Source organism: Arachis ipaensis, chromosome B1 (assembly GCF_059453495.1).
Source record: "Arachis ipaensis isolate K30076 ecotype BB chromosome B1, ASM5945349v1, whole genome shotgun sequence".
In the NCBI taxonomy this organism is placed as follows: domain Eukaryota; kingdom Viridiplantae; phylum Streptophyta; class Magnoliopsida; order Fabales; family Fabaceae; genus Arachis; species Arachis ipaensis.
Window position 1 is genome coordinate 31,974,082 of NC_142436.1, and position 15,213 is coordinate 31,989,294.

Consider the following 15,213-nt stretch of genomic DNA (forward strand, 5'->3'; position numbering starts at 1 on the left):
CTGCTACAATGAAAGTCTGAACCTTAAAGGCAACCCAATAGGAAAGGAAACTAATACTATAAAAAAGATGAAATTCGAGCTCGCGAAGAACTACGCCCTCAGCCGGAAGGTGAGACTAAAGAAGTTCAAATTGGAGACACTCAAGACAAAACGACGAACATAGGAGCAAATTTAAATGAAGAACTAAAGAAGCTGCTAACAAAGCTCCTAAGGGATAACTCTGATCTCTTTGCATGGAAGGCTGCCGACATGCCCGGGATCGATCCCGGACTAATGTGTCATAAGTTAGCTATATATCTTGGGTCTCGGCCAGTACAGCAGAAACATAGGAGGCTTGGTCCAGAGAGGTTGCAAGCCGTAGAGGAGTAGGTACAGGCCTTGTTGGAGGCAAGGTTCATAAGGGAGGTGAAATATCCATTATGGCTAGCCAATGTAGTATTGGTCAAAAAGTCAAATGGGAAGTGGCGGATGTGCACCGACTACACCGACCTCAACAAAGCCTGCCCAAAGGATCCTTATCCACTCCTGAATATAGACACACTAGTCGATGCTTTATTGGGATACAAGTATCTCTCCTTCATGGATGCTTATTCGGGGTACAACCAAATCCCGATGTATTAACCCGACCAGGAGAAAACCTCATTTCTAACCCCAAGAGCAAACTACTGCTACGTATTTGATAGGTTGACTATCATCGGTAAAGAATTTCATAAAATATTCACGTTGCAAGTATAGCTCTCAACCGACAAATAATCCTCAAATCAAATTTTAAAGATTTGGTTGTCACAAAGTTCAACCCCAATAAAAGTAACCAAAGTATTCAAACCTCGGGTCGTCTCACAAGGAATGGGTAAACATATGCATCAACATTTGTTAGAATTCCGGGGTTGGAAGTCATGATTAGGAAATTAAACTAATAGACTTAACAAGCAAGAAATCTTAAAGTGCAAGAAACTAAACCAAGTAACTAAAGCAAGGTATGAGAAATTTCAAACTAATAAAAGAACATCCAATATAATTCTACTCTAAAACTAAACAAGTAACTATAACTAGAATTAAGCAATTGAAATTTTTGGGTTTCAAATATGAATAATAAAAGTAACTCTTGGCTAGGCATAGGAATTGGGGTCACCATCCTTGTCTAATAACCATATCTTGACAATTGTGAGGAACCAAGCCCATTAAGTTTACTTCTATACTTGAAGTATATCAAATGGCTTGATCAACATCTATCCATAAGCCCCAACCTAGCTACTAATTGACTTAGTAGTAGGCTAGTGTCAATGATTATCAAGTTGATCACTAAGGGTTCTCAAATCACCAAATCTATTAGACCCAATGACTCAAGTTTGCCCAATTCTCTTAGCCTAGGCCAAGAGTAAAGAAAACTACTCCATAATCAAGGAAAACATTTCATCAAACACATGGTATGCATTAATAAAAGACATATTCAAATTGCAATTAAATTGTAAATTGAAAGTACCCACTAACAATCATCAATGGAAAACTACTCAAATAATACTATTAAGCATGGAAAACATCAATGTATCATCAACAATTCAAGATCCACAAAGTTCATAAGATTAATAAAAAATGGGAAATAACTAGGAAACATAAATCTAACACAAGATCTCAACAAAATTATACTAGAGAATTCAAATTAAGTAATCAAAACTAGAAATCAACAAAACCCAATTCAGAATTCAACAAGGGAAGATCAAATCAAACTAGATCTAGAGAGGAATAATGGTTTCTCTCTCTAGATAAACAAGAACCAAAAACTAGCCAAGAGTGTGTCTAAGTGTGTAATGAATGATCCCCCCCTTCCCCCCTAGAGTTCCTGGGTCTTTTCCATACAGATTCAGCTTGAATTTGGGCTTGCAGAGCCTCAGAAATCGCCAGGCACGATTTCTTTAATGAGGTCACGTGCTGCTCGACACGCGTACGCGTATGCGTCGCCTAAATTTCGCAATCCACGTGTACGTGTCAAGCGTGCGTACGCATCGGTAGGGAAGTCGCCAATCCACACGAATGCATCACTCTTCGTGCGCCAAACCCAACTCCTTGCACCCATGCATGTGCGTGGGGTTCGTGTGTGATAAACCCCGATTTTGTGATTTATCTTATGCTTAATTTGGGGGATTTTATCACCTTTTCTCACATTTATTCAATGAAATAGCATGGTTTTGCAATTCTCCCTAAATTTGTGCTTAAGTGTGAAAACATGCTTTTTAGGCCTTAAAATAGCTAAATTCAATTAACTTTAATTCCATTCGATGCCTTGATATATTTGTTGAGTGGTTTCAGGTTTAGAAGGCAAAGATTGGGTTGAAGGAATGAAGAAAAAGCATGCAAAGTGGGAGAACTTATGAAGAAATGAAGGAACCGTAAAGCTGTCAAGTCTGACCTCCTGACACTCAATCAATCATAACTTGAGCTACAGAAGTCCAAATGAGGCGATTCTAGTTGCGTTGGAAGGCTAACATCCGGGGTTTCAAAATAATATAAAATTTGCCATAGTTGATTCGCGTTTAGGGGCACGCACGTGAACTGTACGCGTGCGCGCCGATGCTGCACATGGCCCACTAAAGATGAAATTGCTGGGGGCGATTTCTGAAGCACTTTGGGCCCAATCCAACTCATTTTCTGATGCTATTTCATGTAGAATTTAAGCTTGGGCAAGAAGGGAGCACTTGTTTTGTAGGGTAGCATCATGTAGGTTAGTTTTTAGAGAGGGAAGCTCCTTCTTCTCTCTAGAATTAGGTTAGGTTAATCTCTCATAGATCTAGGTTCAATCTCATCTTTTCATCTTGTTTCCTTTATGATTTCTTGTTTCTACTTCTCTGTTCTTCTTAGTTCTCTTGTCAATTTTGCTTTTATTCTCTCTTTTATGTTCATGGATGCTCATGTTGGATTTAGATCTATTTTAATGCAATTTGATGTTGATGTTTATTTTATTGATGATTTGAGTTGTTGATTTGCTTTTCTTGCAATTGGTAGTTGGTAGATTTATTATTCTTGCACATTTACTATGCTTTCCTTTTATGCCTTCCAATTGTTTGACAAAATGCTTGGTTAGGCTTTAGAGTAGATTTTGAGCATTCTTGGCTTGGGAAGAGTAATTGGGTAATCTTGAGCCATTAATACCCAATGTAGATTGGTGATCTAGAGTTGTTAGTTAATATCATTTTCAATGACTCTAATCTCTTGCTAATTCAATTAGTGAGTTGATTAGGATTTTTGATTTGAGATTAACTAGTCTTGTTTGACTTTCTCTAATGGAAGATAACTTACACCTTCTTCCAACATTGGGGATGACGAAATAAGATAAATTCTTGTTAGGTATTGTTATGATTAATGACTAGGATAGAAAGCCTATGATCTCAAACCTTGCCATAAATGTCTCTCTTTATTAATTGCTTTCTTTAATTTCTCTCTTTACTTTTCTTGCCATTTATTTCATTGCCTATTCTATCAACCAAACCCCCTTTGTTCCTTCATAGCCAATAATTGCCCACTTCATTGCAATTCCTTGTGAGACAACCTAGAGTCTAAATACTTCAGTTAATTTTCATTGGGGTTTGTACTTGTGACAAAACCACATTTTAATTTGATGTGAGAGTTGTTTGTTGGTTTGGAGCTATGCTTACAACGAAGTAATTCCTTTCTTTAGGAAGAAAATCTAGACCGACAACAATTTTCGTATGAGGACATACTTAGTTTAAGTGTGGGGAGACTTGATAAACCCCGATTTTGTAGTTTATCTTGTGGTTAATTTGGGGGATTTTATCACCTTTTCTCACATTTATTCAATGAAATAGCATGGTTTTGCAATTCTCCCTAAATTTGTACTTAAGTGTGAAAACATACTTTTTAGGCCTTAAAATAGCTAAATTCAATTCACTTTAATTCCATTCGATGCCTTGATATTTTTGTTGAGTGGTTTCAGGTTTAGAAGGGAAATATTGGGTTGAAGGAATGAAGAAAAATCATGCAAAATGGGAGAACTTATGAAGAAATGAAGGAACCGTAAAGCTGTCAAGCCTGACCTTCTGACACTCAATCGATAATAACTTGAGCTAAAGAGGTCCAAATGAGGCGGTTCTAGTTGCGTTGGAAAGCTAACATCCGAGGCTTCAAAATGATATAAATTTTCCATAGTTTCTTCGTGTTTATGGGCGCACACGTGCACTGTACGTGTGCACACCGATGCTGCACATGGCCCACTAAAGATGAAATCGCTGGGGGCGATTTCTGAAGCACATTGGGCCCAATCCAACTCATTTTCTGATGCTATTTTATGCAGAATTCAAGCTTGGGTAAGAGGGGAGCAATTGTTTTGTAGGGTAGCATCATGTAGGTTAGTTTTTAGAGAGAGAAGCTCCTTCTTCTCTCTAGAATTAGGTTAGGTTAATCTCTCATAGATCTAGGTTCAATCTCATCTTTTCATCTTATTTCCTTTATGATTTCTTATTTCTACTACTTTGTTCTTCTTAGTTCTCTTGTCAATTTTGTTTTTATTCTCTCTTTTATGTTCATGGATGCTCATGTTGGATTTAGATCTCTTTTAATGCAATTTGATGTTGATGTTTCTTTTATTGATGATTTGAGTTGTTGATTTGCTTTTCTTGCAATTGGTAGTTGGTAGATTTATTATTCTTACACATTTACTATGCTTTCCTTTTATGCCTTCCAATTGTTTGACAAAATGCTTGGTTAGGCTTTAGAGTAGATTTTGAGCATTTTTGGCTTGGAAAGAGTAATTGGGTAATCTTGAGTCATTAATACCCAATGTAGATTGGTGATCTAGAGTTGTTAGTTAATATCATTTTCAATGACTCTAATCTCTTGCTAATTCAATTAGTGAGTTGATTAGTATTTTTGATTTGAGATTAACTAGTCTTGTTTGACTTTCTCTAATGGAAGATAACTTACACTTTCTTCCAACATTGGGGATGACAAAATAAGATAAATTCTTGTTAGGTATTGTTATGATTAATGACTAAGATAGAAAGCCTATGATCTCAAACCTTGCCATGAATGTCTCTCTTTATTAATTGCTCTCTTTACTTTTCTTGTCGTTTATTTCATTGCCCCTTCTATCAACCAAACCCCCTTTGTTCCTTCATAGCCAATAATTGCCCACTTCATTGCATTTCTTTGTGAGACAACCCAGAGTCTTTGGTTAATAGGGTTCATGAAGTGCAAATCACCTAAGTGAATGCATGCAACTAATGTAAAGGTATTTATCCACTTGGTCAAGGGTAAATCTATCCTCCAAGAACGCATATGAGCATATAGGGCTAAGGTGACTTGTAGTTCATGAATCCTACCAATTTGAACATCAAGCTGAAGTGCATATAACTTACAAGACGAACGCTTGTGAAAGCCGGGAACAAGGAGTTGAACATCGAACCCTCACCGGAAGTGTATCCGCTCTATTCGCTCAAGTGTATAGGGTTCGTCACTCAATCCTCCCCTAATCATGCTTTCCAAGATTTGTCTTTCATCTAATAATCAACAATTACTCAATTCATGCATACAAGTATCATGAGGTATTGTTCATAGGTTGTAATGGGGCTAGGGTAAAGGTAGGGATATATATGGTCAAGTGAGCTTGAAATTTAAATCCTTGATTAACCTAAGATCTCACCAAACACATAAAACAACCTATATAATTCTAATACAATACCTAGCTACCCATGGTTTCCATTTTTTCATATACTCATGTATTCACTTTAGTTCACATTCCATATGCATTGTTATTGTTGCTTTACTTTGGGGCATTTTGTCTCCTTTTTATTGGCCTTTTTTTCATATTTTTGTTTCTTTTGTTTTTCTATCTCTTTTTATTTACATTCCTTTTCCTTCATTCTCATATATATATATATATATATATATATATATATATATATATTCTTTTTCTTTGCTTGTCCCCCTTTTTTTGGGGTATCATATACAAAAATGTCAATGCATATGGTTCAATCATTCAATACATGAGTATGTTCTCAATTCCCAAAATTTTCAATTACAACTGCAAATACATACCTTTACATCTATCCAAGTTCCCAAGTACACCCTCCCATTGAATGATACATGCCCTTACTCACCTAAGCTAATCAAGGATCCAAATCCAGGGACGTTCATTGTTTTTCACTTAGGGGTGTTAATGTGCTCCATTTAAGAATAAAAAGGGTTTATCATAGGCTCAAAACTGGTTAGCAATGGTAGGTAAAAGGGTTAAGGCTGTTTGGGAAAAGTGACTATTGAAATGATGGCCTCAATCATGTAAATGCATCCATACACAAAATAATGGATATATAGCATCAGACAAAGCAAGGATTGTAATCATTGATACCAGGGCATTTCGGCCAGTTTCACTGACCTTTTCTTTACTATTTTAGGGTAGTTTCATGCATTTTCTTAGGAAATAAGCAAGTTTTGGGTAGAATTTCACTTACATCTTGATTGAAGCAAACATTGTGAATTTTATATGATTTCATGAGAATTATGCATGAATTTAATGACAAATTGGATTATGCATGACTCATAACTTGGATTAGAGCTTTGATGCACTTTATTTGCTTGATTTCAGGACAAAGGTGGCAAGGAAAAGCCACGTTAGTAGCCACGTTAGTCTAACTAACGTGACCACTAACGTGGAATGGGAGCTAGCTTGCAACGTTAATGAGAAAAGTGATCGCCAATAACGTCTTCGAAGCCATCATAGCCCACGTTAAATACCACGTTAACTACATTAACGTGGTAGTTAACGTGGAGGAAAAGGAAGCTCCAAGCATTAGTGGTAAAAGTGAGTGCCACTAACGCTGCAAAAAGGGCAATTGGCCACGTTAAGAGTCACGTTAACTCAGTTAACGTGAACTCTAACGTGGAAGAGAAAGATAATGCCAACGTTAGTGACACTCACCTTTGTCACTAACGTTGGACTAAGCCCATATTGGCCACGTTAAGAGCCACGTTAACTTAGTTAACGTGAACTTTAACGTGGAAGGAGCAAGGAATCGCCGACGTTAGTGACACTCACCTTTGTCACTAACGTTGGACTAAGCCACTATGAGCCACGTTAGTTGTCACGTTAATTACATTAACGTGGAAGTTAACGTGGAGGAAAGGGATGATGAGCCAACGTTAGTGACACTCACCTTTGTCACTAATGTTGGAGATGGCAATCAACACCACGTTAGTAGTCACGTTAATGTAATTAACGTGAGGCACTAACGTGGGAAAGGGGCGTTTTGGAGCGTTAGTGAAAAAGGTAGAGTCACTAACACTCTCGAAGATCTGGCAAGCCTACGTTAAAGGTCACGTTAACTATACTAACGTGAACTCTAACATAGGGAGAAAGGGGTACTCTCAACGTTATTGGGAAAGGTAAACCCCAGTAACATTTGCGAAGGGCCAAGAGGCAATTTTAGTGGTCACGTTAGTGCCACTAACATTGAAGTTAACGTGGACCATTTTGGGTTAGGAACGTTAGTGAAAAAGGTGATTGTCACTAACGTTTTCGACCCCACATTTTCACTTAACGTTAACACCACTAACGCCCTAAGCTAAAGTCCATGCCTACTGCACACTTTCTCTGCAAGTGAAGCTGAGCCCACTAAAGATGATAACTGCTTCAACTCAAGATCAAAAGGCCCATATCCAAGACTTGAAGAGCCAACTAAAAGATCAGAAGAGTAGTATAAATAGGAGTAGTTTTGAACTAAAGAAGAACTTTTGGATTGGGACAACTACTGTCTGTATAATTTTACTTTCTCTGCAACTTCTAGTTTTACTTTCAGAATGCACTCTCCATCTTTGTTTTCCATTCCCAGAGCCATTAACAACTAAACCCCTTTCATTGGGTTAGGGAGCTCTGTTGTAATTTGATGGATCAATAATAGTTTTCATTATTCTTCTTCTTTCTTTTCTCTTGATTTTACTAGAAAGCTTTCAATCTTCATCCAATTGGGTAGTTATCTTGGAAAAGAAGCTATTCATACTTGGATCTCTTCAGAACCTTGGAAGAGGAATCAAGAGATCATGCTAGAAATGCTTTCTCATGTTGGACCAAATTGAGGTCTGGATGGAAATAGTGACATATAATCCTACCAACACTTTGATTTGGAAATACATGTGGTATAATCAGTGACCATACTTCATCTCTTCTCATGAGCAATTGGACCAAGAAATTGGCTATTGATCAAGATTTGAGAGATTGAATTACCAAGGAATTGGAGTTCAATCACTTAAGATTGCTAAGGAGATCAATGAATGCATTGATTGAGGAAGAGATGAAAATGAACTTGATCCAGAGAATGCAACATCTCCTAAGCCCAATGAATCCCCCATTTCTGATCTTACCCATTCTCTTTAGTTTCTGTAATTTACTTTCATGCTAAATTCCCCATTCCCTATTTAAGATTCTGTAATTTACTTTCCGTCATTTATATTCAGCTCTTTATTCCCAGCATTTACATTTTCTGCTATTTACTTTCCGCCATTTAATTTCTTGCAACTCTCACACCAAATTCTGCTTAGCTCGACTAGAACATTCCTCTAATTAAATTTGATTGAGCAATCAATCCCTGTGGGATTCGACCTCACTCTATTGTGAGTTTTTACTTGACGACATTTCGGTATATTTACCGAGGGAAATTATTGAGAGACAAGTTTCCGTGCATCAAGTTTATTGCGCCGTTGCCGGAGATTGATTTTGTATCAACAATGATTAAATTGGTGGATAACTAGATTGAGCATTTTTTTTTCTTTTGTTTGATTTAATTTCATTTGAGTAATTTACTTTCAATTTTAGTTATTTCCTTCCCTTTACCCTTTACCCGTTTCTGGTGTTATCTGCGTATTTTTTTTTACTATTTAGTTCACTGACCCACTAACTGTTTGATATATTGCATTACTCACACTAACAGCATTTCTGCAGAGAATACTGTCTGCATCTATCTTTCTTGCTTTTGCCTTGTTGGTTGTATGATAGGTAGAAGAAGTGGGGCTTCAACTTCTTTTGATTCTGAACTTGAGAGAACCTTCCTTAGATTAAGGAGGGAAGCAAGAGGAAAGAGAGTAGTTGGTACGGATGAAGAAGAGGAGTATTTTAAACCAGACATGGATGAGAATATGGAGAACCATCATGAAGAAGAGGCTCACAACCATAACAGAGAAGGCCCAGTGCATCATGCTGGGCAAGAGAGAAGAGTTCTGGGATCCTACATCAATCCAAACCCAGGAAACTGTGGGAGTAGCATCCAAAAGCCAACCATACATGCCAACAACTTTGAACTAAAGCCACAGCTCACCACCCTTGTTCAGAATAACTGTTCATTCGGAGGAAGTGTTCAAGAAGATCCCAATCAACATGTAACCACCTTCCTGAGGATATGTGATACTGTGAAGTCTAATGGTGTTCATCCTGACACCTATAGACTGCTTCTATTCCCCTTCTCACTCAAGGACAAGGCATCTAAATGGCTGGAATCTTTCCTGAAGGAGAGCTTAACAACCTGGGAAGATGTGGTGAACAAATTCTTGGCGAGATTCTATCCTCCTCAAAGAATCAACAGGTTGAGAGCTGGGGTTCAAACTTTCAGGCAACAAGATGGTGAGACTCTATATGAAGCATGTGAGAGGTTTAAGGATCTGACAAGAAGGTGCCCACCAGATATGTTCAATGAATGGGTGCAGTTACACATTTTCTATGAAGGTCTTTCTTATGAATCAAAGAAGGTAGTAGACCACTCATCCGGGGGATCTTTGAATAAGAAGAAGACCATTGAAGAAGCCTAGATGTCATTGAGACTGTAGCTGAGAATGACTACTTCTATGCTTCTGAAAGGGGTAACACTAGAGGAGTAATGGAGCTAAACAATGTGGATGCACTGCTAGCTCAAAATAAGATGATCACCAAGCAGCTGGCTGACCTTACCAAGAAGATGGAGAGGAGTCAAGTAGCAGTAATCACCACCTCAACAGCAGCTCAAAAAGGAGTGAATGAAGAAACAGAGGGTGATCAGGAACAAGCCAACTACATTGGAAATCCACCTAGGCAGAACCATGACCCATACTCCAAGACTTACAATCCTGGTTGGAGGAACCACCCAAATTTTAGGTGGGGAAATCAACAAGACCAAGGCCAAGATCAGAGACGCCACAACCCCAACAACAATGCAGGTCACCAACATTCCACACAGAGATCATATCAGCACCCACCTAACAACACACCTCAACATCCATACCAAAGCCAAAATGGCCCTTCTCATCCCTCCAATCTCAATTCACCATCATTGGAAGAAAGACTATCAAGGATTGAGACTCTACTTGAAGGCATATGCAAAGAGATTCAAGATAACAAGGTGTTCAAAGAGGAGGTGCGAGCTAATCTCAAAAACCAAGGAGACACCATTCAGAGGCTGGAATTTCAAGTGGGATACCTCTCTGAAAAGATTCCCAAACCTACTGATAGCTTCCCAAGTGACACAGAGAAGAACCCGAGAGATGAAGCAAAGAAGGTCAGATGGAAAGATTGCAAGATGGTCACTATAAGTGATAAGGGGACTGAGGAAGAGCCAAACAAAACATTAGAACAACCTGGAGATACATCAGCAGAGAAACAGGAAGAGGATCACCAAGAAACCAAAATTTCATAGTTAGAGCTGCTGAGACTCTATGCACCCTTTCCCCAAAAACTCAAGGGTGGTGTAAAAAAGAGAATATACTCAAGGTTTCTTGACATGTTTGCATCTCTCCATGTAAACATACCATTCATCAAGGCCCTCCAACAAATGCCCTCATACATTAAGTATATGAAGGAGCTGCTGACTAGGAAAAGCTCATTCAAAGGAGGGCAAACAATAGTGATGAATAAGGAGTGCAATGCTCTCATTCAACCAGAGATGCCTACAAAATAGAAGGACCCAGGGAGTTTTCACATCCCCTGTGCCATAGGAGAAATAATGTTTGACAAAGGACTCTGTGACCTAGGAGCAAGCATCAACTTAATGCCCTTATCCCTTATGAAGAAGCTGCAGATCAATGAGCTAATGCCCACAGACGTAGTCATCAGGCTGGCTGACAAAACTCAAAAACGAGCAGTAGGAGTGGTTGAAAATGTGTTGGTAAAGGTTGGGAACTACTTCCTTCCTACAGACTTTGTCATATTGGAAATGGAAGAGAGTCACCTTCACCCAATCATATTGGGAATACCATTCCTAGCTACAGCCAGAGCGCTCATAGATGTGGAGCGAGGAGAACTAATATTGAGGATACATGACGAACAACTCGCATTCAATGTCTTCAAACCCTCACCAGAAGCAGATCAGGAAAGCAAGGAACCAAGGAAAGAGCACGACAAAGCACTGGTGGAAGAAACAAGCATTGAATCACAGGGAATCCCTTTGGTTGATGAACAAGATAATCAGCAGCTGTCACAGCTCAAGGAAAATCAGGAGGAACCTAAACCACCAGAGTCATATGAGACTAGCAAGAATATTTCCTTGAAAGAAGAGGCCACAAAGAGTAGGGCAACATCCAAAGCAACAAAGAAGAAGGCACCAAGGGGATGGAGGAACAAGAAGATCCCTACAGAGGATTTCTCTCCAGGGGATAAAGTGATCTCAGCTTACTTCCTAGATATCCCACCTCATCTCCCCACCATCCCATCTCAGCTACCTAAGATTTTCACCATCAACAAAGTTCTCTCCCTAGAGCATGTAGAGATCCTTGATGAAGCCAATGGATATAGGTTTACTGCAAGAGGGGAAGATCTGAAGCATTACCAACCACCTGACAAAGTGCAGAACGTCAAGCTAGTGACACTAACGAAGCGCTTCATGGGAGGCAACCCATGTTTTATATGCTTTTAAAAGTAGTTAATAATGCAAGGTTCATGAAGTCCAAATCAACTCTGACATATACTTGAATGAATCCTTTTATGCAACATATAGTGAAGAACAAGTTTGGTGTTCAAGGCACACTAAGAGAACATGAATGCAATTCATATCATGTCACTCTTAGAACCTTGAACAATTCCTTTTACTCCACATGGCCACAAACTAAGTTTGGTGTCACCAATGTTGCATACATGGACAATCAATTAGTCAGTTGGTTTGTACTTATGAATAGCACTTAGTCAGTTAACAACAAAAAAATTTTAAAAAGTAGTTACTCTTTCTTTTCTTTTAAATTTTGCCACCACTTTCCACAAATTCATTAATCACATCCCTTTATTTGTAGGAGAATTGATGGGACAATTGAAGAAGGAGGATTCGGCCACCACAAAAGGAGAAGTACTATACACGTGTTTTCAAGGGGGATGCATTGGGAAATGTTGCCATGCAACGTTGGAAGAGTGACACGCTTGGAAATCGAACCAACCCCCCTTCATAAAGTTGATGATCCTTGTGTTCATCCCATGCTAAACCCCATCCGTTCATCATACAACCACTCCATCAATCCACACCTTTCATTCACTCACCATCTCCCTATATAAATTAGTTCCTAGTCCGTACTACCTTTCACATTCCAATTTCCATCCTTTACACTTCCCACTTTTAACACCCAACTCTTCTTACCCCATCAGAAACACTCTCACTCACTCCTTTCACTACACCCCATCTTAACTGATCGAAGCCAATTATCCACACCCTTTACACCTTCATATATCAACAATCACTTATGGCATCATCAAGCTCTAAGAGAAGAAAAGGGAAGGAGCCTATGGAGCAACGCCCTTTCGATGAGAAGAAATTCAAAACCTTTCACCATGCACTGCAATATGGATGGATGGTTGATAAGGAGCTCATATATGAGCTAGGCTTTCAAGTCAGAAAAACTGAGTGCCCCAAAATCATAGAGAAGGTGGAGAAGAGAAGATGGGAGCTCCTTACTGATCCAGTCATAAAAGTAAATGCAACTCTTGTAAGAGAGTTTTATGCAAATGCAGTCAGGTATGATAAGGCAGATGACTCCTATATAAGCTTTGTGAGAGGGGTAACCTTGGACTTCAGCCCCATGAGCATCATGAGGGCATTAAAGCTACGAGCCATACCCTTTGCAAAAGAAAGCTATCACTCCAGAATAGATGGCAGCCCTAATCATGACCAGATTGTACAAGATATATGCGTGCAAGGAGCTGATTGGGTATGAGATCCTCAGGGAAAACCCAAGTTCATCAAGAGAGGGAACCTCACCCCTGAGGCAAAGGGGTGGTTTGAAATTGTAAGGAGGTCCATCCTTCCTGCCGGGAATAACTCAGAGGTGAATCTTAAGAGAGCAACAATGGTGCAATGTATACTTAAAGGGGGAGAGATCAAGGTCCATGAACTTATAGCTCAAGGTATTAGGAAGATGGCTGAAAAGAGCGATTCTGGAGGAAGGTTAGGCTACCCCAGCACTATTTTTTGTCTGTGTGACAGGGCTGGGGTGGTGTTCAAAGATGAGGAACCCGGAGTGGATAAAAGTGGGCATCGCAATTACTGTCCGACGGATGCATGCAGTTGCATCTTGAAAGAACTTGGAAGATTGATGGTTTAGAAGTTATAGTAAACTCTCGTTGCAAGTATAGTTTCTAAACCAAGCAATCAACCTTTCCTACAAAAGTTTTGGTTGTCACAAGTAACAAACCCCTAAATAAATTGATAACCGAAGTATTCAAACCGCGGGTAGTCTTCTCAAGGAACTACAGGGAAGTATGTTCTTATTATTGGTTTTGAAGATTGTAAATTGGGGTTTTGAAGGTAGGGAGCAAGTAATTTAAATTGCAATTTAAAATAAGTAAAAGACTGTAAAATTAATAAATAACTGTAAAACACACTTTTGGCAAGGTATGAGAAATTGGAAGTCCTATCCTAGTTACCCTTATCAATGATGATGAAAATTAAATTTTAATTCCACTTAGTTAACCTTTGCTAGAGCAAGGGGAGGTCAAGTGAGTAATTAGTTAGATCCTCTAATCCTAGTTAATCCCTAAGGAAAGATTGGGCTTATTGAGGTTCAATTCAATTAGCAAAGATAACGATTATCAATCATGTTGAGTTTGATAACTCCTGAGTTACTAATTTCTTAACCAAGACCAAAAGGAGAAAAATAAATCTACTGGAATAAAAATGTCTTCAGATTGGAAGCAACAGTAACATAAATAAAAGAGAGCAATAATAAACTGAAATACCTCAAATAACATTAATTCAAAATAGTAATCTGTAACATAGAAGAATTCATAAATTAAAATTGAGAAAATAATAAAAAGGAATATTGAACCTGATAAAAAGAGATAATCCTGAAAGCGCATAAAATCCTAAATTTAAATCCTAATCCTAAAGAGAGAGGAGAGAATCTCCCTCTCAAAACTAAATCTAAATCATGGAAAACTAACTAATTGGAGACTCTCCTTGAATGGATGCATTCCCCCACTTCATAACCTCTGGTCTATGCCTTCTGGACTTGGATTTGGGCCAAAAAGGGCTTCAAAATTCGCTATGAGCGTTTTCTGCAATTTCTGGTGCGTGGCCTCTGTCACGCGTCTGTGTGGGTCATGCGGTCGAGTCATTCGGAGTTTTCCTTGTCATGCGGTTGTGTCAGTCATGCGGCCGTGTCATATGTGTTTCGCTCGAGGCGCGCGGTCGCGTCAGTCATGCGGCCGCGTCAATGCCCTTTTCGCGCTGGCATGCGGCCGCGTCGCCCATGCAATCGCGTGGCTGCCAGTTTCTTCAAAAACTCTGTTTTGTGCTTTCCTTCCATTTTTATATGTTTCCTTTCCATCTTTTAAGTCATTCCTGCCTTAGAAGATCTGAAACTACTCAACACACGAATCACGACATCGAATGGAAATAAAGGGTAATCAAAATAACTATTTTTAAGCATAGGAAACAAGTTTTTCACATACATCACATAATAAGGAAGGGAAAGTAAAACCATGCAATTAATATGAATAAGTGGGTGAAGGATTGAATAAATCACTCAGATTAAGCACAAAATATATCATAAAATATGGGTTTATCACATCTCCCCTACCTCAACGAAAGCCAAGAAAGAGGCCAGCCCATCAAGTAGTAGAAGGACAAAACTTAGAGGAGCAAGCCCCTTTAGACATGCACCAGCTACAGGAAGCCATTGATGGCTTATCTAGACAATACTTGGAAAATCAAGGGGCACAGAAAGAGTTGCAACTACAGTTGGTAAGCCATCAAGAAGAATTACTCT

General features: G+C 38.9%; 1 non-coding gene across 1 annotated transcript; it reads right to left on the reverse strand.

The window, feature by feature from the left end:
• Positions 1-9,579: 9,579 nt before the first annotated feature.
• LOC148576130 (small nucleolar RNA R71) lies at positions 9,580-9,686 on the reverse strand. Its single transcript, XR_015903991.1, has one exon. It is a non-coding gene; the product is annotated as a small nucleolar RNA R71 (small nucleolar RNA).
• Between the last annotated feature and the right edge of the window lie 5,527 nt (positions 9,687-15,213).